Genomic DNA, 21,383 nt, shown 5'->3' with positions numbered 1-21,383 from the left:
GCCCCCGCTCGCGGCAACTAGAGAAAGCCTGCATGAAGAAACGAAGACCCAACGCAGCCAAAAATAAAAATAAATAAAATAAATAAATTTTTAAAAAGTAGTCCCTTTACTAAATTCACCCCAAATTACCCAGTTTGAAGGTATCATCTGTTTCCTGATGAAACCCTGACCCATATGCTTCTAACAACAAGTGCAGTCCCAAGAGGCAGACACTCGACTGGTCTTCACAACCTTCACTGCCACTTACTACTATGTGACCATAAGCAACTAATGTCATCTCTTTAAGACTGCTTCTTAACTGGTGAAATGCAGATGATACTGAGACCCACTTCCAAGGTTGCCGTGAGGATGAATACATCCATCTGAGAGGCTTAGCATACAGTGAGTGCTCAATTAACAGCAGCTGTTTTTAGAAGCAGCTGCACTCCAGCCTGGATCTAGCTCCCATTCCCACAATCCATGCTATTCACATCGTCCATCTAACGCTGACATGGCCGTTGTGCCCCTGTGCCTCAGAACACTTCTATAGGGGTTCCTCTGTGAGCTCCTCCAAACTGAGTTTCATCCACAGCCACCATTTCAGGGTGGCTGTTTCTTCCTTCCTCCCTCCCTGTCCCCAGGAGCCACTGCCCTCTCGGATGTGCTGGCCTCCTAATGGATCCTCCCAACACAAGTAGGACAACCTCAGACTCACTAAAACATTGTCATCATGCCAGAAAGGAAAGGCCCAGAGTCCTCCAGACCCAGATCTCCGGGGGATTCTGCTCAGGTCTCCGTCCTTCCTCCCTGTCTCTCTCTGAACATGTGACCTGAGACAGCTGATCCCCATCCATGGTTTCTCCTGCCACCTATGCCGTGGTGAGTCCCAAATCCAAGTCCCTAGGCCTGATCCACATATGCAGCCAAGCATCTGCACTTCCATGTCCCACAAACGCCTCCAGGACAACACGTCAACACCTCTCATTACTCCCTGCTCTGTCCCCGTCTCCTCTTCTCAGTATGAACACCTCACTCCCCCAGCCAGTTTCCCAAGCCAGTAACCTGGGGCATCGCCCGTGATTCATACCCTCCCTCTACACATCCTATCAATCGCCAAGTCATGGAGAATTTATCTTTTAAACATCTTTTGAATCAATCTTCTGATGGATTTCACCACCAGGTGAGTTTCACTCTCCTCTGGTGAGCTTCACACACTTTCATATCAGCCCCTCTCTTAAACCCTTCTCTACGGTGTTACCAAAGCGAGGTTTCTGAGTTCGTATTTGATCACATTGTTGACTACAATTAATAAGAGCAACCATTTACTAAGATGCACTGGACACTGTTCTAAATGCTCTACATATATTAAGCATTCAAACACCCTGACAATTTTATAACGTAGGCACTATTTTTATCCTTATTTTAAGATGAGTAACTGGAAATACAGAGAGGTTAAGTCACTCGTTTCAGGTGTGCACAGCTAGTAAGGCAGAGTGGCTAGAACGAGAGTGTCCACCAGCTTCTGGCTTTCGCCCGCTGTGTTATTTGCCTCTCTGTTGCTGCTTCAACCCTCTCCCTCTTCTCCCCGTCCTCCACACCCACCACCACCTCCTCTGCTTTCACTTACAGAGGCTGAGGATGCCCACTGTCTGCCCTGCAAAGGAGAGCCCCACTTTCTGGTCCTGGCATGGAGGGGCTTCATAACCCTGTCCCTAACAACCTTTCCAATGCCCCTGTTACACTTCCCAAGATAAGGGTCTCCAGCTCCCCCAGCTGTCTGCAGCTTCCTCAACAAGCTGCGTTCTTTCTGCCTTTGCACAGGTAATTCCGTCTTAAATGCCCTTCTCCAACCCTGGCCCCCACTTGGTACCTGGTGAATTTCTACTCTTTCTTAGAGATTCAGCATAAGCACTTCTTTCTCCAAGAAGCCCTCCCTGACTTCCCCAGGCCTCCCCAAGTTCATATCTATGCGATAGCACTTGACATATTGCTATGACTCCCCTTCTATGTCTGTCTCCAGAGGGGAAGGACCACAGCTCCGTTCATCCTTAGATCTCCAGTGCCCAGCATATACTAGGTTTTTCAAAGCTTGGTGAACAAATAAATAAATGAACAAACATAAAGGAAATTATAAAGGCAAACACAAAGGAAACAACGGAGACAGCTGTGGGCAATGATTTGATGTAACATCCATAATATATATACATACATATTTTTTTAACTACAGAAAGAGTTCTACTTTATAACTGCAGACTATCTCTATTTATCACACTTCCGGATTTTACATGTAAGTTGGAAAACACATATGGAATTTTTAACCTGTAAATCATACCTGATTGGACAAATAATGTCACCATATTGGGAAGGGTTTCTTCGTAAAATACAAAATCAAATAACTCTTATTCAAAGTTCAACTTTATCCAATCAAATACAAATATCACCCAGCCCTAGGACTACTTTTATAGTTATAAATGCAAATCTTATCTTTCGGAGGGCACCCAGAGTCTGACGGGGAAATGTGTGAGAGATAAAAAGTTTAACAGAAATGGAAGTTTAAAAAAGAATGTGTCTGAACAGACGTGTCTATGTATTGCAATAATAGCCCAATAAAAGTTCATATCCCCTATTGTTCAGGCCTTCCTTTTAGGAAGAAGTGGGGTTCCGTGCTGATGCAAACCAACCCCGTACTAATTACTGATTTCCTCTTGAAGAGTCAGATGAAACAAGAGTAAAATTCTCCATGATTCAATGAAAAAATAGTTCCCCTTCATTTTTTTGAAGGTATTTGTTTCCGTTGAGAGTAAAATCTCCAAGTAGGTAGCATTCTTTGAAAAGAGGGGCTGCATTTAATTTTATCTTAAGGAGGAAAGTTATACTAAAACTATCAAACTTTGTCAACAACGTCACTTTCTGGGGACTCCATATTTAGATCGGGTGCTTGGTCCTGCTACAGCTCCCTCCAAAAAAGTGTGTTCATCAACTTGACACAGCATAGAGGTGTTCATTCGGGAACCAAAATTCAGGTGTGTTTCATGTACTATAGTTGCAAAGGCAGTCAATTCAATTAGTACATTTTCTACGATTTTCCAACAGGAGCTGAAATGATGAGAGCTCAATATTCAGTTAACCAGAAAAATACAAGCTCCGGGAGCCCTTCGCGAAGCATTCTGATGGCTCAAGCTTTTCCAGAGAGTTTCTCAGTAAACAGTTTATATTTTTCAAAAACGATAAAGGTGTAATTCTATAAAATGTCTTTCTTGGATAATAGTTCATGAACCGAATCCAGGTGGAAAAAGGGTAAATAGTTGGAATGAAAGGGTGAGAGATAAGAAGAAAAATAATTATTGGGTGCTGTGAGCCTCACCATTTTATGGGAGACAGAATCATGGAGACAGGGTATTCTAAGGGCTTTCTCTGTGGATCTCTGTAGTCCCGTGACCACCCCAGGGCCGAACGATTTTATAGCAGAAAGGTGGATATGTCCTTTACCACTGAGGTCCTCTGTCTGAATCATCATCAGCTAATCCTTAAAAAAGAAGAATAGTGCATTTTATAACAGTAGGAAGGTTTAAAGAGCCTAAGCTCAGATCACTACCCTGGAACGGGGAGCAGATTTCACCTCAACAGAAAACATTTCTAATCAAAACAGAAAAGTCCAGTGCTGACTGGCCTGTTACTGGGACATCTGAAGCAGTTTCAAGCATAAACTTGAAGGTCAGTCTCAATTTAAAAGGTGGCTCTGCCATTTTCAGAGAGCTCACATCCTGCCGTAGATGGTCCTCCCATCCCTATGTTCACAAGCGGCTCCGTGTCCTCTCTCCTGGAACCCGAGCCATCTCTGTGATTTGCTTTGCCCAACAGAGTGCAGCAGAAGTGATGCTACGTGACTTTCAGGCTTCTCCCTTAGGAAGCTTTGCAGTTTCCATGTTTGCCCTTTTGGAAACCAACCACTATGTGAAGAAGATTAAGCTAGACTACCGAAGGATGAGGCACCATGGAGCAAGAGGGCGACAACTCAGAAGGAAACCCAAGCCCCCCCAGCCAACAGCCAGCACCAGGGCCCCAGTCATGTGACTGAGGCTATTTTGGATTTTCCAGCCCCAGCTTAGTGGTGCTATCATTAAAAGAAAGATTCCCAGCCAGTCTGGGCCATATCAGCCAGCCCCGCTGAGGCCCCTAACATCATAGGGCAGAGAAGTGCTGACCTGCTGAAGCCTACCTGAATCTCTGACCCCCCCGCACCTGAACAAATAAAACAGTGATTAAGTCCACTAAGTCTTGGGGTGGTTTGTTCTAGAGAAGAAGGTGATGCATTGGTAAAGTGTGACCAGTTATATCAGGAGCGCTTCCCTCATCACATGGAGGGATATGCGTGATGCCTTGAGCAGGGAAAATTCCTCCTGCAGGTAGGAACTCTCCGTCAGGGCGGACTGTTGTGTTGTCATTTTCCGAGACAGGCTGAATGCCCCACCAGCAATGGTGTAAAGGGTTACTGTTTTTTTGTTTTTTTTTTAAATTTATTTATTTATTTATTTATTTATGGCTGTGTTGGGTCTTCGTTTCTGTGCGAGGGCTTTCTCTAGTTGTGGCAAGCGGGGGCCGCTCTTCATCGCGGTGCGCGGGCCTCTCACTATCGCGGCCTCTCTTGTTGCGGAGCACAGGCTCCAGACGCGCAGGCTCAGTGGTTGTGGCTCACAGGCCTAGTTGCTCCGCGGCACGTGGGATCTTCCCGGACCAGGGCACGAACCCGTGTCCCCTGCATTGGCAGGCAGACTCTCAACCACTGCGCCACCAGGGAAGCCCGGGGTTACTGTTCTTTACAATGAGATTTTTTTCTCAACCCCTCTGAGGCCCTTTTCCTCTCCACATATTCAGTGGGTTCTGAGACTGAGGGAACCCGGGCCCGTTCCCCAGCCCTCATGCTGCGGATCTGAGCACACTCTCAGAGTGGAGAGCAGGGTATTTCCTGGGGAGGCCAAGGCCCCTTCTCCGGAGGTGCCTCCCACACACCCCACGCCCAGGAGCAGCCCCAGAAGGTTCTAAAAGGCAGTCTTCCAGGGTGACTCCCTTCCCTGCAACCTTTGAGGGACAAACGAGCCTCTCCTGGCCTCATGGAGACTAAACTGGAGCAGCTGGGTATTCTTTCCAGGGAGGTGTGACTGGGCAAGACGGAGACAGACAGTTGATGCCAGAGAGACCTGGGAAGGAAGACGCATCGCCTGGAAAAGCAGCAGCAGTGGGAAAAGAACACAGACCCCGAGTCCCCCCAGAGGTACCAGAGGATTCCTGCGGGAGCCTGGGTCCTGGGTCTCTTCCTGCTCTGCCACCTACCGTGATTCTTTTCTGGTCTCTGTGAGGGCTGTTGGGTTTCTGTGGGAGATAACTAGGGCCCTAATTTCCTTAATATCTTTATAACAAAAACTCATTTTTGGGCAATTACCTTTTTTTTTTTTTTTTAAATCGAAACAATCTAAATAATAATGCGGTGCTTGGGAGGGGGCAGTGCGTTAGTGACTCCTATCTCTTTAATCTAGAGCGAGCCACTCTGAATAAAGATGTAGTCTAAGTAAAATCGGTGTTTGCCCTGCAGAGAGCTTCCAGACAAATACTCTTCGGTGTCCCGAAGGAGGGGCCTACCCCCAATCGCCTCCCCACCCTGGAAGTTCTGGAGCTGCCACCGAAGACACACCAACTTCCTTGTGTGCTCTGTCATTCTTTTTCCCGTGTGCTCCTGATCACGCTGAAATTCCTGCTGTAAGGTTTATTCACAGCAGCCCATGCCTTTTCCCCTCATCCCCTTTTCATTTGTGAGTGAATTCCTATATCCTCAGCGCAATTCTCCCATCTCCCACCTCTACGCGCCAGCACTCGGCCACCAGATACAGCGACTCTTAACTGTTACCAAGTCCAAGCTCGCTCTGCTCGCCGCATGACAGGCCAATAAATCAGAGACGAGGTGTTGAGGCAGGGAAGACGACTTTATTCGGAAAGCCTGCAGACCGAGAAGATGGCAGACTAAAGTCTCAAAATAACCGTCTTATCAGGATTTGGATGCCAGTTTCTTTTATAGCACAGAGAGGGGGAGGAGATGAGGAAGTGAAGTAAAAAAGCTGTAAGTTTTGCAAATATCCCCTGGAACGGCCAGCCTCGGGGAGGGGGCTTGTTAATTTCTTAATGGCAGCCATCCACAGGTGGACAGAGTCCGTATGTTTCCCTGAATAAAGGCACTTTGGTTTAACATTCAGGCAGAGGGGCAGGGTTCCCCGAGGCAGGCCATTATGTATAGACAGTATCCTTTCAGTGAACAAAAGCGACAGGAAGCGAATGTTAAAGTAAAAGAAACAGATCCAACCCGTAGTCAGATTTGGCTCTTCCCGTTACATAACGGAAGGACACCCTTCTCCAAGGTCACACCTCGCTTTAGAGGCTTTTGTTCATACATCCCACCCAGCTTGGCCCCCACCACTGCCCTGCCCTCCCACCTTCCAAATCCTTTGAGATTTACTCCAAAAAGCATTCATCATATCACTGTTCACTTAGTTTTATTTGGAATTGGGATGCTTTATAAAGAACATTTAGTTAGTCAGCGCAAGTCTTTACCAGCCTTTGCCTAAAAGGATTTAGTTATAAAACACCTAAGGGACTCCTTTATAATGTAAATTCCACCTTTGTAATGTAAATCCCATTGTAGGACCCCTGACAGCAGAATGAGAGCACTATTTTTTTTTTTTTTTTAATTTAATTTATTTATTTATTTACTGTTGGCTGTGTTGGGTCTTCGTTTCTGTGCGAGGGCTTTCTCTAGTTGCGGCAGGTGGGGGCCACTCTTCATCGCGGCGCGCGGGCCTCTCACTATCGCGGCCTCTCTTGTTGCGGAGCACAGGCTCCAGACGCGCAGGCTCAGTAGTTGTGGCTCACGGGCCTAGTTGCTCCGTGGCATGTGGGATCTTCCCAGACCAGGGCTCGAACCCGTGTCCCCTGAATTAGCAGGCAGATTCTCAACCACTGCGCCACCAGGGAAGCCCGAGAGCACTATTAATTTACTTACTATTTAATTATTCTCCCCTCTCCCCAAAAGCCCCTGGGATGTAAGGATTCCAGGGGCAAGAAGAATGTCTTCTACTAACATTCCAAAGTGCCTTTGAATCCTTGGAAAGCTAGAAATTGACCTTGAGAATGACAGACAAATTGGGAAACCCCTGAAGTCAACATGGAATTAGTGACAAGCTGTTGACTCCATGCAGTCTGGTGTTCCCCTTTCTCATTCTTTTGTTCTGTTTAACTTATCATACGTTTCATTACAGAGGTGTACCAGCTTCTTTATGCCACAGCCTGTAAATTTTTCTATTATTCTTAGAAAGAGCAAATCAAAACTAAGTAAATGCCAGTATTTTAGTTTGTGTAATATTGCCTTCAGGATAAAACAGAAAGTCTGTGACTAAACACAAGACATAGAACAGTGTTACTTATAAATTAGGGTCATTCATTTATTCTTTAAAAATACGTAATGAGTGCCTATTAAAGCCATGGCAGGATTTCTACCAAAATAGTTTATTATTATGAACTGTGATTTTCAGTAATGGCTATTATATTTGTTGATAGCAGCTACCAGGTGTACAGAGGCACTGTTCACTGTTTATCATCTAATTCCCACACAATCCTATTTGGCTAATGAACCAGCAGAGGCTCCGAGAGGTAACTCCTCCCGCCACACACACACACACACACACACGCCCACCCCACGGGGTAATGCAGCCTGGAAGGGCCTGAGTTAGGATTCAAACTGATGCATTTTGACCCTGCCATGTTCCCCTGTTAGGTCATATTGCAAAGAAGAGAGGGGTGGGATTAAAATACCCTCAGTCTAGAAAATACTTTGTAGGATTCATTATTAAAACCACAAACATTTCCCATCTTTGGCTGGCGAGCAACCATCCAATTCATTAAAGTGATAATTCTTGAACTAGTTTTACCCATAATCGCCTTTCTTCACTTCTCAGTTCAACTCTTGATGCTTTCGGTTTTTTCTCCTCGTTTTTCTTTTTCTTTTGCCCAGTCCTCTCTTCAGCTTAAAGCTGTGACCTAAAGACTCTTGTGCATTTTGTTTGCTGGCCCATGGTCTGGTCTACGGACTGTCTGTGGCTACTTAAGCCACACATTTGAATCTTGTTGATTAGTGTCACGATTCAAACAGGTGGGCTATTTCTGCAGTTTACTTCCTATCCCGCCACACAGTTATTGAGGTTACCTGGGGGCAGGTCCCCTCTAACTTGAGCCTTTATCCTCTGAGGTATTAATTTGGCAAGCAGATGGCAAAGTCACCACTGACTTTTTCTTTTCATTGGCTCGTCATTACATAAGTAACCCATAACAAGGTAGCCCATATGGAGCAAAACATGATCACCCCAAGTTAGAAATGTGAGAGGAGACACATCACCCAGGGTACTGCAGTTGCTTGGAGCTGCACGTTCTCTTCCAGCCCAGGTGGTGCACCTGAACCTCCAGCCTTTCATTCTAATCCCTGTGGTCTCCCTCCCAGCCACCCCCCGCCCCCGCACCTCTCTTCCTTTATCAATAGCGCTGGTATCACCACTCACCTTTTAGTACAAAGGGAAGAAACAAGGAAACAGCTTTTCAGTATCCAGGAGAAAACAATCATAACCACAAGGGGAAAAAATAGAAATGGGCCAAAGGGTGGATTTCCACAAACTCCCGTCCAAAGGAGATGGATGGGGTTGGGTGATCACGGGACCCAGTTTGAGAACCCACTTAGAGGACCTGGTCTCTAACCCAGCTTCTGGATCTTTTCATGATGGACTTAGGAAGGGGGTCCGGGCGGAGGCGGGGCGGGTCTTTAAGTAAGGCGCAACTGTGACCTCTGTGTACTGTTAAAGATGAGGATGGGGGTTGAGCTCAGGGGACGTGGATGGCAGGAGAATTCAAAATGCGAAGCCAAAGAAAGGGCACCAAGTCATGACCCAGGAATCAGAATAACTGGGCAATCCGACAAAGTCAGAGACCCCGGAGCCACAGTCAGCGACAGAGAGGAAGGAAAAAGAAGCCGACGCCCCGGGCATCTCGCAGGCCGCAGTCGGAGGTGAAGCCAGGCCAGGACCACCCCCAGCCCGTCTCCTGCCCGTCTCTCCCGCGGGCCGAGTCCGGGGACGCGCGTCCCATCGGTGCCCGGGCGAGTCTCACCGTAGGCGGGACAAGGACTTCGGCCTCCCGCCCGCCCAGGCTCGGGCCACGCCACTCCAGCACCCCGCCCTGCCGGTCCGCCCCGGCCACGTGGAAGCCGCCGACAAACCCCCGGGACCCGAGGGCGGCGAGAAGCTCCCCTCCGCCGGATCCGCTGGGGCAGCCGCCGCCGTCGCTCTGCGGTCTCCTCGGTCCCCCTCGAGCCGTTCCGCCCGGTCGTCGCCGGACTGGAACCAGCGCCCAGGTCCCTGCGCCCGTTCGTGGTCGCCGCCTGCGGCTGCCGGGACCCCCGCCCGGCAGCGGGCACCAAGCCCCCCGGGCCTGCGCCCTAGCTCGGAGCGAGACCGAGAGCCAGGCCACGCCGAGCCGAGGCCGCCGGGGACCTGACCCATCCGGGCCCTGATGGGGCCGCGGGGAGGCGGCGCTATCCCGGAAGGCTTCCCGGAGGCGAGAGTCCGAAGGATGAAACCCCTACTCCCTCTAGGCGGAGCGTAGTATTTTCACTTGACCCGCCTTTTTCCTTTCATAATGATCATTTTCGGACTAACCGCGTGTAGCACCCCTTTCCTCTCTCATGCCACTTTGGCTGTGACCCTCCTCTCCTCTAGAACAACATGTTTCATGGGGATAAGTCTTGGGAATCTTCCACATATAAAACCCGCCGCCAGGCTCACTGGGGGTTATTAATTTTCTTAGAGTGACATCATGCGGTAAAGGAAGGACCACCCAGCGTGTCTTTCAAAGTGCTGATACCTTTTGTTGACGAACAAGCAAGAGGCCAGGAGTGGGAAGGGAGAACCCAAAGGCATTAACTGAAGTCGGAATCATGGAATCTTAGGAGCTGAAAGGGACTTAGGAGTTTCTGACTCTACCTTCCACCCATTTCCAGAAGCCCCGGGGAAGGCTTCCCCCAGCGCCCCCTTCAGACCTGTGCTCACACCTGGGAGCTAGAGAATCTATGCAACCTTGACTTTAAAGCGATGAGCCCACCTACACCTGAACAGAAAGGGAAGCTGGACCGCTTAAGATCGGGCTTTCACTGCTGAGCCTCCAAAAACAAATCAGATGTTCCATTACATACCAAACACTCAAAAAATTCGAAAGGAAGATATTTTACAAAAGGTTGTCGTATTTCTAAGGTGCTATGAACACTGGGTCCTTTAATACTCCCTTCAACTAAAAAGCTGAAAGCAGATTTCTTAAAGTGCACTATGTGGGAATCAATAGGTGTTAGGTGAATAAAAGGATCCCATGTCAGATACGGACTAAACAAATACTGGACTTTAAAAAAAAATCAAACACTTTAACACTTCTTAGAGAAACTAATATGCTATGTAATTCTTCAGTTTCCAAAACGGCACTTGGTTGTAGTAGCCAGTCCCAAGGTGGCCCTCAGCGTTCCTTGCTCCTGTTGTAAGGCGCCTGGTGTAGGCGACTCAGGCACTGAATCAGGGCTGGTGAGCGTAACCAGGAGAAAACAGTGGGGTGCGACCTCTGAAGCCAGGTCAAAAAGGCATTTTTAAGTTTCCACTTTGGCCTCTTACATATATCTAATTCTGAATTCAATCTGCTGGTATTTTAATTAGAATTTTTGCATCTAAATCATACTTGTACTTTGCTTATGCCTTTCTTTTCTTGTCCTGTTCTCGTCGTGTCTTGGTACCAAGGCTATATTAGTCTCAAAATTAGCTAGATAATTTCCATCTCTTTTTTTCCTCTGACATGGTTTAAAATAGAATAAATGCTCCTTGAAAGTTTAGTAAGACCACCCCTCCCATCCCACCCCCAGTATAATCAGCTGGCCTGGTGTTTTTTTTGAGGGGGTGGAGGAGAATGCCAGGAGAACCTTTTGATTACTAATTCAATTTCTGCCATGGCTATTGGTTTATTCAGAAGTTCTTTGTCTTCTTGGGTCAGTTTTTGACATTCATATTTTTTTTTAGAAAAGTAAATATTTTATCAAAGTTTTTTTTAGTTCATCAAAGATTTTAATGTTCATGTGTGGTTTTGAAATTTTCCATTAAATCTATAGCTGTGTTCTTTTTTTTATTCCTAATATTGATTGTGTGTGTGTATATGTATGCATTTACTCTCTTTTATTGTTTTCCATTTTCTTAGTTTAACCCAAAAAACTAGCTTTTGATTTTGTTGATACTCACTGTTTCTTTCTGCTCCTATTATTTAAAATTTCTTCCTTTTACTCTCTTTATATTTACTTTATTTTTCTGCTAACTAATTGAGTTAAGTGCTGTATTACTCATTTGTTTTCAAAATTTCTTTAAAACATAAAGTTAAGTCTACAAAATGTGTTTCTAATTCTTCTTGCTGCATTCAACTAATTTTGATATGTAACAAATGTATTATCACTCTGGTCTTAAATATGCTGCAATTTCCATTGTGATCTCTTTTTAAATTAATTCAGAAATTATTCAGGAATGCACTGAAGAATTTCCAAAAGTGTACGTATATTATTTATTACTTTATTAGTACTTTTGTTTATTGTTTACTTATTAATTTTGCTATTATTTTATTCTTGAGTTCTCATATAATTACAGTATAGCCAGAGAATGAATGTGGTCTGTTTTCTATATATTTTTTAATTTGTTTAGACCTTATTACCTATTATGTTGTCAATTTTTGAAGAGTTTTTGAAAATAATCCATTACATCAAACTTGTTATTTTTATTTTTTATTTCCATACCCTCACACTTTTTTTTATTATGTGACCAATCAGTATCTTATAGAGATGTGTTAAAATCCCCCAATATAATTATAGGTTTGTCTATTTTCTTTATGTAGGTTAATTTTGCCTTCTAGATTTTAAGGCATTATTTTTTTAGGTACATAGGAGTTCATGAGTACTATATAGTCCTCTTATTACTAAGTTCTTTCCTTCTTTATCCATGTTTTTGCCATAAATTGTATTTTGTCTGAAATTGATATTGCTATTCTTAGGGTTATTGTTTTTATCATTTGTATGGGACAAGTTTTCCCATCCCTTTAGCTGAAAAGCTTATATGGGTGGTTTTATTTTATTTGTATCTTTTATAAGAAGACTATACCTAGTTTTTAAATTTTAATTTAATCATATAATCTTTTTTATATTGAGCTTATTCTATTTTCCATTTTTTGATTATTGATTGATTTAAAAATTATTTCTACTCTCTTAGTTTTGATTTTCTGTTCACCTTCACTTATCTTTTTCTTTTCTTCCCCCTTTCCTGAATTTTCTTGAACTAGTAGAGTTTTCTATATTTCCCCCCTTTATGGTTAGGAAGCTACTGATAGTGTTTTTATATTTTGACTATTTGCCTTTAGTTTTTTAACATACATATTAGACCACACAGTTTTCTAAATAATCCAAAATGCTCAGTAATTTTGTTTTTGTCCTGAACAACAATAGCCAAAAAGCCTTTAGCACATTTTATCTGCCCATTGGCATCACCTCTTCAATTTATTGTTATCTAGAGTTTTAGTTTTGTACTTCCTGAAACAAAACAAAGAAAAATTGAGATTTTTTTTTACAGTTAATAGTTTATAAACATTTGCTTATATTTTATCAATTTCTGTGCTTCCCCTGTTTTTTGTATTCCATACTTTTCCTCTAGGCTCATTTTTCTTCCAATAAAGTATATCCTTTGATAATTATTTTAATGAAGGTCTTTGTGTGGTATTGCATTTCTGATCCATTTTTGGTCCATGAAATAATCTGTTTTGTTTTTGATCCAGAGTCCATCTTAATGGTTTTTTCTTTTTATGACCTATCTGTCATTGCTATGGGTTTGGAGCAAGGGGGACGAGTTGAAAGGCTAACTTACGGAGTCATCTTGACTAGAAATCAGAGTTGATGGCTGTTGAGTTCCTGATCCTCAGAGGGCAGGATCAAAGCAGTACAAAGCAAGCAAGTGAGGCAACTTGCCTGAAAGGGGAAAAAAATAATTATGGGCATATGCAAGTTTCAAAAAGTATTTGGCTTTTCTAATCTTTATAATTTTTTTCTTGGTTCAACTCATATTGACTCACTTGTTGGAGTGATAATGCTTGGTGTGCTGACCCCTGGTGGATTCAACAAGTGTTTATTTATTACAATTTTTAGAGTTGGAATAGATCTTATGAGGAGTTACCAATTCAAATGCCTTCAGAGGCCAGACAGGTCATGTAAATGTGTCAAGTAACCCCATATCTGACAATAGATAATGGTGCCAAGTGTGGTGAAGCTGGAAAATGCAGGCTCCACCAAAGGCCTATGAACTCAGTGTTGGCAAAATACACACATACACACACACACACACACACACACGTGAAACCCAGAGCGGGAGCTTGATTGGGCCAATCAGTTTGGCCAGACCTTCCATACATAAGGCTTAACAGATAGATTACACCTCTGTCTGGCCTGAGGTCACACTGAAATGTGGTTTGTAAATTAATAACTTGCTCTTTCCATAATTCACTCTTACTTTCCAAAAATGTAGCAAAAACTCAACAATGCTATAAGGAGCTATTTTTAATTAAAATTAAATATCTGTTGACAAGACTCAATGGTGGAAAATATTAATCTTCAAGTGAATTCATGTATAATTTATGTGTTTTAAGTAGAAAACCATTTGCGTTATATATTATTTGAGACACTGTACAGAGAAATTCATTACTTTAAAACATAAAATATTACACAAATTTAAATTTTTCCCCTACTTTTTTATGCAGTCAACTTAAAGTTTAAGAGTTTAAAATCAGCAACTGGTCCTGATATGCTATATTTTTAACTGGAGAGCATAATTAGAGAGAGTAAGAGTGAATCGTGTAAGCGTGACGAGAGCTGTGATATTCTAGAACCAAAATGCTTTGGAAAAATCCAAATAGCATTTATACGAAGGATATTTTGATTAATTTTAATGGTAATTGTTAAAGGGCATTTAATCTTTTTTTCTTTCCTAATTAATTTAAACTTACTTATCCAGTTTTCTTCCAGGATCTGTCTGATGTTTCACTTAGAAACTTCAGTGGCTTCTTATTATATACCATGTTAAATCAAGGCTTTTCAGTCTGCCAGTCCCACCATCATTCCCTCTGTTTTAAACACCATATTTCTGGAATTCAAGAAAATCTGGGGGCTTTCCTGGTGGCGCAGTGGTTGAGAGTCTGCCTGCCAATGCAGGGGACACGGGTTCGAGCCCTGGTCTGGGAAGATCCCACATGCCACGGAGCAACTGGGCCCGTGAGCCACAATTACTGAGCCTGCGCGTCTGGAGCCTGTGCTCCGCAACAAGAGAGTCCACGATAGTGAGAAGCCCGCGCACCGCGATGAAGAGTGGCCCCCGCTTGCCGCAACTAGAGAAAGCCCTCGCACAGAAACTAAGACTCAACACAGCCAAAAATAAAAAATATAAATAAATAAATACATAAATAAATATAAATAAATAAAAAATGACATGTACATACAAACTCTAATATATACACATGCCAGCTGCTCACGACATTTACGTACAAACTTTAATAGCTTTCTAAGACCATATTTTCAAATGTTAGTGTGAGATGGAAAACTTTGCGGATATTGTGAAATATGAAAATTCCTAGGTCCACCCTTCAGAGATTCTGATTCAGTGATATCGGGAGAAGTGCAGACAGCAGGGCTTTTTTTAGCAAACATCACAAGTAATTCTGAGAGAGGCAGCTAATAGATGACACATTGAAAACCACTACCAGAAGGAGTAATTATTTCCCCAAATAAAGCAACCCCTTTCCTGTTTCTATATTTATGAAATGATGTGCTTATTCCATAACTAACATTATAAACATATAAAATGTAAATTTCAAAATCTTCAGTCTTGCCAATTTTGGGATATTTAATACAATGTTTGGATTTTAATTTTGCTTATTTTAGATGTGACCTAAAATTCTCTTAAATAAGCTTTTATTTACAATACAGCTTCGTCATTTGTTAAAATACCTAGGAGGTTTTCTTCCTCCATTAAACACGTTTACTTAATTCTTAGACATATTTTAGTTTCATGTTAGAATCCCTTTTTAAAATGTGCCAGCAAGGAACACTTCTGAACTTATAAAAAAGAAGTTTGCTATTCATTTTCCTCTGTATGTTTCCATTGGACTTAGAATAGGTGATCAAATACTGAAATTGCCCTGATTCTGGAATTTTAACTGGATATGCTCCATTATTTTGAGGAGGTCGGCATCATACGGACTTTAGGGGATTCCTGGGGAAAAAAACTGTCTTTTTCCCCTCAAACCACGGATGTCAGAATTTTTACATAAACTTACCTTTTCACGGAACAACTAAAATGTGAATCACTTGGACTCTACTGTACCACGTAGAGCCCGATTGACTATGAGTCAGACTAATGTAAACATGGTTTCTTTATGCCATAGTGATGCAAAAGTTTGCCTGGTGTATAGCACCTATAAAACATACTTTAGCTATTGAAGAATATACATTATAGTCTGGAAGGCGCTTTAGAAACTGAGTCATCCAAGTCCAATGCCTTCATTTTACAGATTGAGTAAATGAAGCCAAAAATCACAGGAACCTCATGACTTTCTTGAGGGTGAGACTGACTCTTATTCATCCTCACAAACTTGTGCATAATCCTTGCAAAAGTTTTTGTTTATTTTTTTTTATATCAGGCCACTCCTCATACAATAAAAGTATGAAACACATCAGGTTTGTTGGATAAATAATGAATGAATTAAATGCTTTGATTTTCTAACTCCTATGTCCCATATCAGACCCAGAATAAGACAGCTTGACACCAGAATGACCTTCGGTACTTCCCGCAGGTAAGTGTGGACCCTGATGTATTTTAGTTATTCCAAACAACTGCACACTGAGCTGTTTTCCTTCTCTTTGTTTTTTTTTTTTCGGCTGTTCCACATGGCATGTGGGATCTTAGTTCCCCGAACCAGGGATCGAACCCACACCCCCTGCAGTGGAAGCGTGAAGTCCTAACCACTGGACCACCAGGGAAGTCCCTGTTTTCCTATATTTTTACCAACACTGAACAATATCAATATTTTTTACTTTTTCCTTTATAAAAATGGAAAATAGGCATTGATGTTTTAATTTTCCTTTTTTTATTGCTGATATTGTGTAGCTTTTCTCACATTCATTGGAAAATTTTCTTCTGTGAATTTGGAATACACTTCTTTATTGTCTTCTAACTTCCAATGTTGCTGTCAAGAAATAGAATTCATTCTGATGTTTGTGTGAAACCTTTCTCTCTTTCTCTGGAGGCTTGTGGGCTCTTTTCGTTGTTCCTAGTATTCTGCAATTTCATTTCACGATGATATACTTTGAATTTTATCTATTGCTTTTTCTGTATATATTGAGATGATCATGTGGTTTTTGTCTCTTCTTTTGTTGTTGTGGTGTATCACATTGATTGATTTGTTATGTTATACCAGCCTTGTGACTCTGCAATGAATCCCACTTGGTCGTGGTGTATGATCTTTTTTATGTGTTGTTGAGTTCGGTTTGCTAATATTTTGTTGAGAATTTTTGCATCTATATTCATCAAAGATATTGACCTATAATTTTCTTTTTGGTGGTGTCTTTGTTTGGTTTTGGTATGAGGGTGATGGTGACTTCATAGAATGTCTTTGGGAGTATTCTCTCCTCTTCAATCTTCTGGAAGAGTTTGAACAGGACTGGTTTAAGTCTTCCTTGTATGTTTGGTAGAATTCGCCTATGAAGCCATCTGGTCCTGGACTTTTGTTTGTAGGGAGTTTTTTTTTTATTATTATAGATTCTAGTGATAAGTCTGTTCAAATTATATAATGATATACTTTGGATTGGATCTATTCTGAGCAATTGGTAAGCCATTCCAGAAAAGGTGTGTCATCCAGTCTTAGGAAAATTTCTTTGATTTTTTTCTCTGATGGTATTCCCCTCCATTTTTGTTTGTTTGTTTCTGCTCTCCCATTCTGGAGCTCCTCTTATTTTGGATACCCCACCTCCTGGACCAGTCCTCCAATCATCTTTTCTCTACTATTTTCTTCCTACTTTCCAGTAGATTTCCTCAACTGTATCTTCTAATCCTTCTCTCAAGTCTTTCACTTCTGTGATATTTTTAATTTCTAAGAGTCCTTCTTTACTCTCTCAATACTTTTATTCTTAGAGCATTCTGTTCATACTCTGTTTATACTGTATCTTCTCTTAGCCCTCTGAAGATTTGATAGTTCTTTTGAAATTTCCTTCTCCCTGGAGAGTCTCTCTGTGATTTCCAAGTAACTTTTCCCTGTTTGTCTTGGTTTCTCACATGATATGCTTTTCTCTTTGGCTGTTAGAATATATAAACAAAAAGCGGATTGGAAGCTCTGAATGCAAGTGTCAATCTTGCTGAGCCTGGGTTTCACCTTGAGAAGCTCTGACTGGGCTATTTCTTTAAGTCACCCCTGACATCAATACCTTTGTGTCTCTTCCTTTAGTCTGCACGTTTTTCTGCCTGGAGGAAGCCAGTGCATCCTGCCTGGAGGATATCGGCCTGGCTGCCAGCATTCTGGGGGCTCTGTTGGGGAAGAAGTTTGCAAGTCTGATCTTCAGTGTGTCAACTTTCATTTACCTCCAAGTTTTCCGCAAAACATCCTCACCCTCAACTTGTTCTGGTACCTTCTGTTTTGCTCTCTCTGGGAAAACAAACAACTCCAGTCCAATTTTAGGGGTGGGAGAGAGCCAGTAAAAAGACTGTGGAGATGGTGGAGACCATACTGAAATTCTAACTTAAACAGATAAGAAACCCACTCTCTCCAGTTTTTGGCTTTACCTTTTCATCTGCTTTCGTAGGTCCCGGATACATCCAATTCCTGAGACTTTGAAGTCTGTAGTGTAAGTCAGATGGCTTCTTGATTTTTCTTTACTGCCAGATTTAGGATTCAGCTTTCTAGGAACTGCTAAGTCAGCTGCCATTATCCATCTGCTTTGCAGATCCTAGTTGGTTATTGCTTTCTCCTGCCTTCTCTGACCTTGAGAATCTGTGCAAAATCAAACAAAAACACCTTTGTTCTCATTTTTATAGGATTTCAGGAGGGAGTGGAGGTTAAATACATATGTTCAATCTGGCATCTTTAACTAGTGGTCTCTATTTGTTCTTTCCAATGAACTTGAGAACTCCCCAAACTCTTAGTTTTATTCATTATTTCTACTTTTGCTTGCCTATCAATTAATTTCTAGTTTTATATTTATTATATCCTTTTCCTTTCCTTAGATTTGTTGTGTGGTTATTTTTATTAGGTGCTTGAATTGAATGTTTAGTCTCTTATTTAATAATAAGAGCACTGAATCCTGAATTTTCTACAGTGTATGATTGTGGCCAAATTCCATAGTTATTGATATTCAATATTCCCAATGTCATTCAGTTCTAAAGAGCTTATAATTTCAATTTTGATTTCCTGACAGGAGTTATTTAGAAGAGCAGTCTGAAGTTTCCAAATAGGATTAATTTTGTTATCTTTTTGTTTATTAATGTCTAATCTTGCTTCACTGGCCATCAGAAAAAGTAGAACTCTAAACATTTTACTAAAATTTTTACTTATTTTTTATATTATGCCCCTCTATTTTTAAAATTATTATTACCACCTGTAAACTTTATAACTACCTTATGAAAACTGTGTAGACTTAACCTTAAAGTTTATGTAGCATAATGGAGATAATGTTTTTAAAAATATTTATATGCATGAAAACGCTTTTTCTACATATATAAGGCCAAGGTGTTCATCTGCCACCAAGAGATGTTAGAAAATGAAAATTATTAAGATTCATTTGTAGAGAAGAAATGTAATGATGAACAAAGAGTTTTTAGTTTCTGATATTTAAATGGCATTTTGCAGGAAGACAATAGGCAAATGTGCCTGAAAGTCAGTTGAAAACAAAGAAATGTCTAAATTCCTTTGCTTCTATTTAATAGATCAGATGCTAGGTGTGAACCAAAAAGCAGTATTTCTCCCAAAGTTCATAGAAAATAATTTTGTCTGCCAATAGGGATTAGCCAAGAATTTGGAATCATAAGGTGGAGGATATTAAACAAAGGGAGTAAGTCCCTGCTGGTCCTGGGGAGGTGTCTGGAAAGCAAGACAGGCCAGGGGAGACTGTGTCGTGGGAAGAGGGAGTCCCGTGTATGTCCTGGTTTCCCCTGGAGCCTTGGCTTGTTGAGGGAAACTTGTGCTAAGATGAGGATGAGGCTTCTTCTATTTCCACCTGGGACTGTGGGAGTCTGAGGTGCAGGGCAGCCCTGGTCTAAAAAGGGAAGGCAGTGTAGTTACACAATGGGAGGATCTAAATCTGTGGCCCCAATTCCAGTTCACATCCTTGGAGGTGAGGGTTGCTGAGCTGACAACCAGAAGGTAAGGACAAAGGATTGCTTAAGGTAAAGCTGGGATAGCAGATGTGTGTGAGGGTCTCAGCCTCTGTGAACATTGAAGGGAGGTTGATGAGGCAAGAGGGAGGGGCAGCTGGGCCCTGATGGATCCTAGAAAGTACACACTGTGAATTCATCACCTCCAGAGGCAGACACCAGCAGGAAGCCCAGAGTAGGAGGGGACCATCCACCTCTCAGCAGACCCAAGTGCACAACCAAGGACCAACTTGAGATCAGGGGGTTCCATTTACCCTCAAATAACATGACACCCAGTTGACCCCACCCCATGCTCCAGATACCATGTTAGAAAGAAGCAAGGAGTGGGGGGCAGTGAGAAACCGCAAGACTGCCATCAGCCCCTCCCCCTCCAATAAACTGCGTTAAACCTAGAAATTGTTTAAATTATTGTTTTAAACAAATAGGAATCAAACTAAGCTGGACTAAAATTTAAAAATTTTCTCACCCCTCAGCAGTTGGTGGTTGTAAGGGTGTTCAGAAGTATTTTAAGAGCACAGTTTCTGGACTTCCCTGGCGGTGCAGTGGTTAAGAATCCGCCTGCTAATGCAGTGGACACGGGTTCGAGCCCTGGTCCGGGAAGATCCCACATGCCTCTGAGCAACTAAGCCCGTGTGCCACAACTATTGAGCCTGCGCTCTAGAGCCCGTGAGCCACAACTACTGAGCCCACGTGCCACAACTACTGAAGCCCACGCACCTAAAACCCGTGCTCCACAACAAGAGAAGCCACCACAATGAGAGGCCTGTGCACCACAACGAAGAGTAGCCCCCTCTCACCACAACTGGAGAAAGCCTGCGCAGCAACAAAGACCCAACGCAGCCAAAAATAAAATAAAATAAAATAAAAACAAACAAAAAAAAGAGCACAGCTTCTCACCTGGGAATCTTGCTAAACCAAAAATTCTGATTCACTAGGTCTGGTGTGGAGCCTGAGCTTCATTTGTTGGGTATTATGTTTTCACTTCCCTGTGTTTTCAAATTCGAATTCAGATTCACATTTACATTTGGCTGGAGAATTTCAAAGTAATTCTTTCTAGAAAGTTACATGGCTGGTCTGAAAAATGTCTTTCTTTTGCTTTCAGAGATGACCCACCGTTTGTCTGGTATATGGAACTCTCAGAAAATGTTATCTCCTCAGAAATTTGCCAACATTGTTCCACGTAGTGTCTGGCATTTGGTATTGCAAATGAGAATTCTGATGTCAGCAATCTCTTTCCTTCGCAGTCAAACTATATTTTGTATTTATATTGGAAAATGCTTATTTTATCCTTAGAAATCAAATGTATTTTTCAATTTGTTTCAATTTTTTCAATAATCCTGCCAAACATTTGTGAGGCATTTTGAATTGGAATTCATATGATTCTTAAACTTGGAGAAATTTCCTTTGGGTATTTGTTCTGTTTTGCTTTTGTTTTTGTTTTTATTTTTTGGCTTATCCTCCATCTGCTTGATTGTTTCCTAGCATTCCTATTTCATGAATATGGGGTCTCTTTGCTCTATTTTCATGTCTCATCTTTCCTTTTATAAAATCTTTTTCTTGGTCTTTTTGCTCTGTACTCTGAACGAGTTATTTACCCTTATAAATCATTATTTCCATTTGGGGGAATGTTCTTTACATCAATGTTTTTAATAAGTTAAAAATTTTTGACAGTTATGTTTTTTCATTTGAAAGAATTTTCTTATTTTTGTTGTTAGTCCTATTTTATGGCAAGATTTACTTATTGTTGCAATAGTCCTGAAATCAATGTGAAAATACATGTTTAAATATTGTTAAATTCTCTTCTGTTTTCTGCATTAATTCTATCTTACTGGGAGCATTTATCAA

The sequence above is a fragment of the Balaenoptera borealis genome, assembly GCF_965194805.1.
Source record: "Balaenoptera borealis genome assembly, chromosome: 6".
In the NCBI taxonomy this organism is placed as follows: Eukaryota; Metazoa; Chordata; class Mammalia; order Artiodactyla; family Balaenopteridae; genus Balaenoptera; species Balaenoptera borealis.
The sequence above is the reverse complement of the archived record's forward strand: the minus strand, read 5'-3'. Positions refer to the sequence as shown.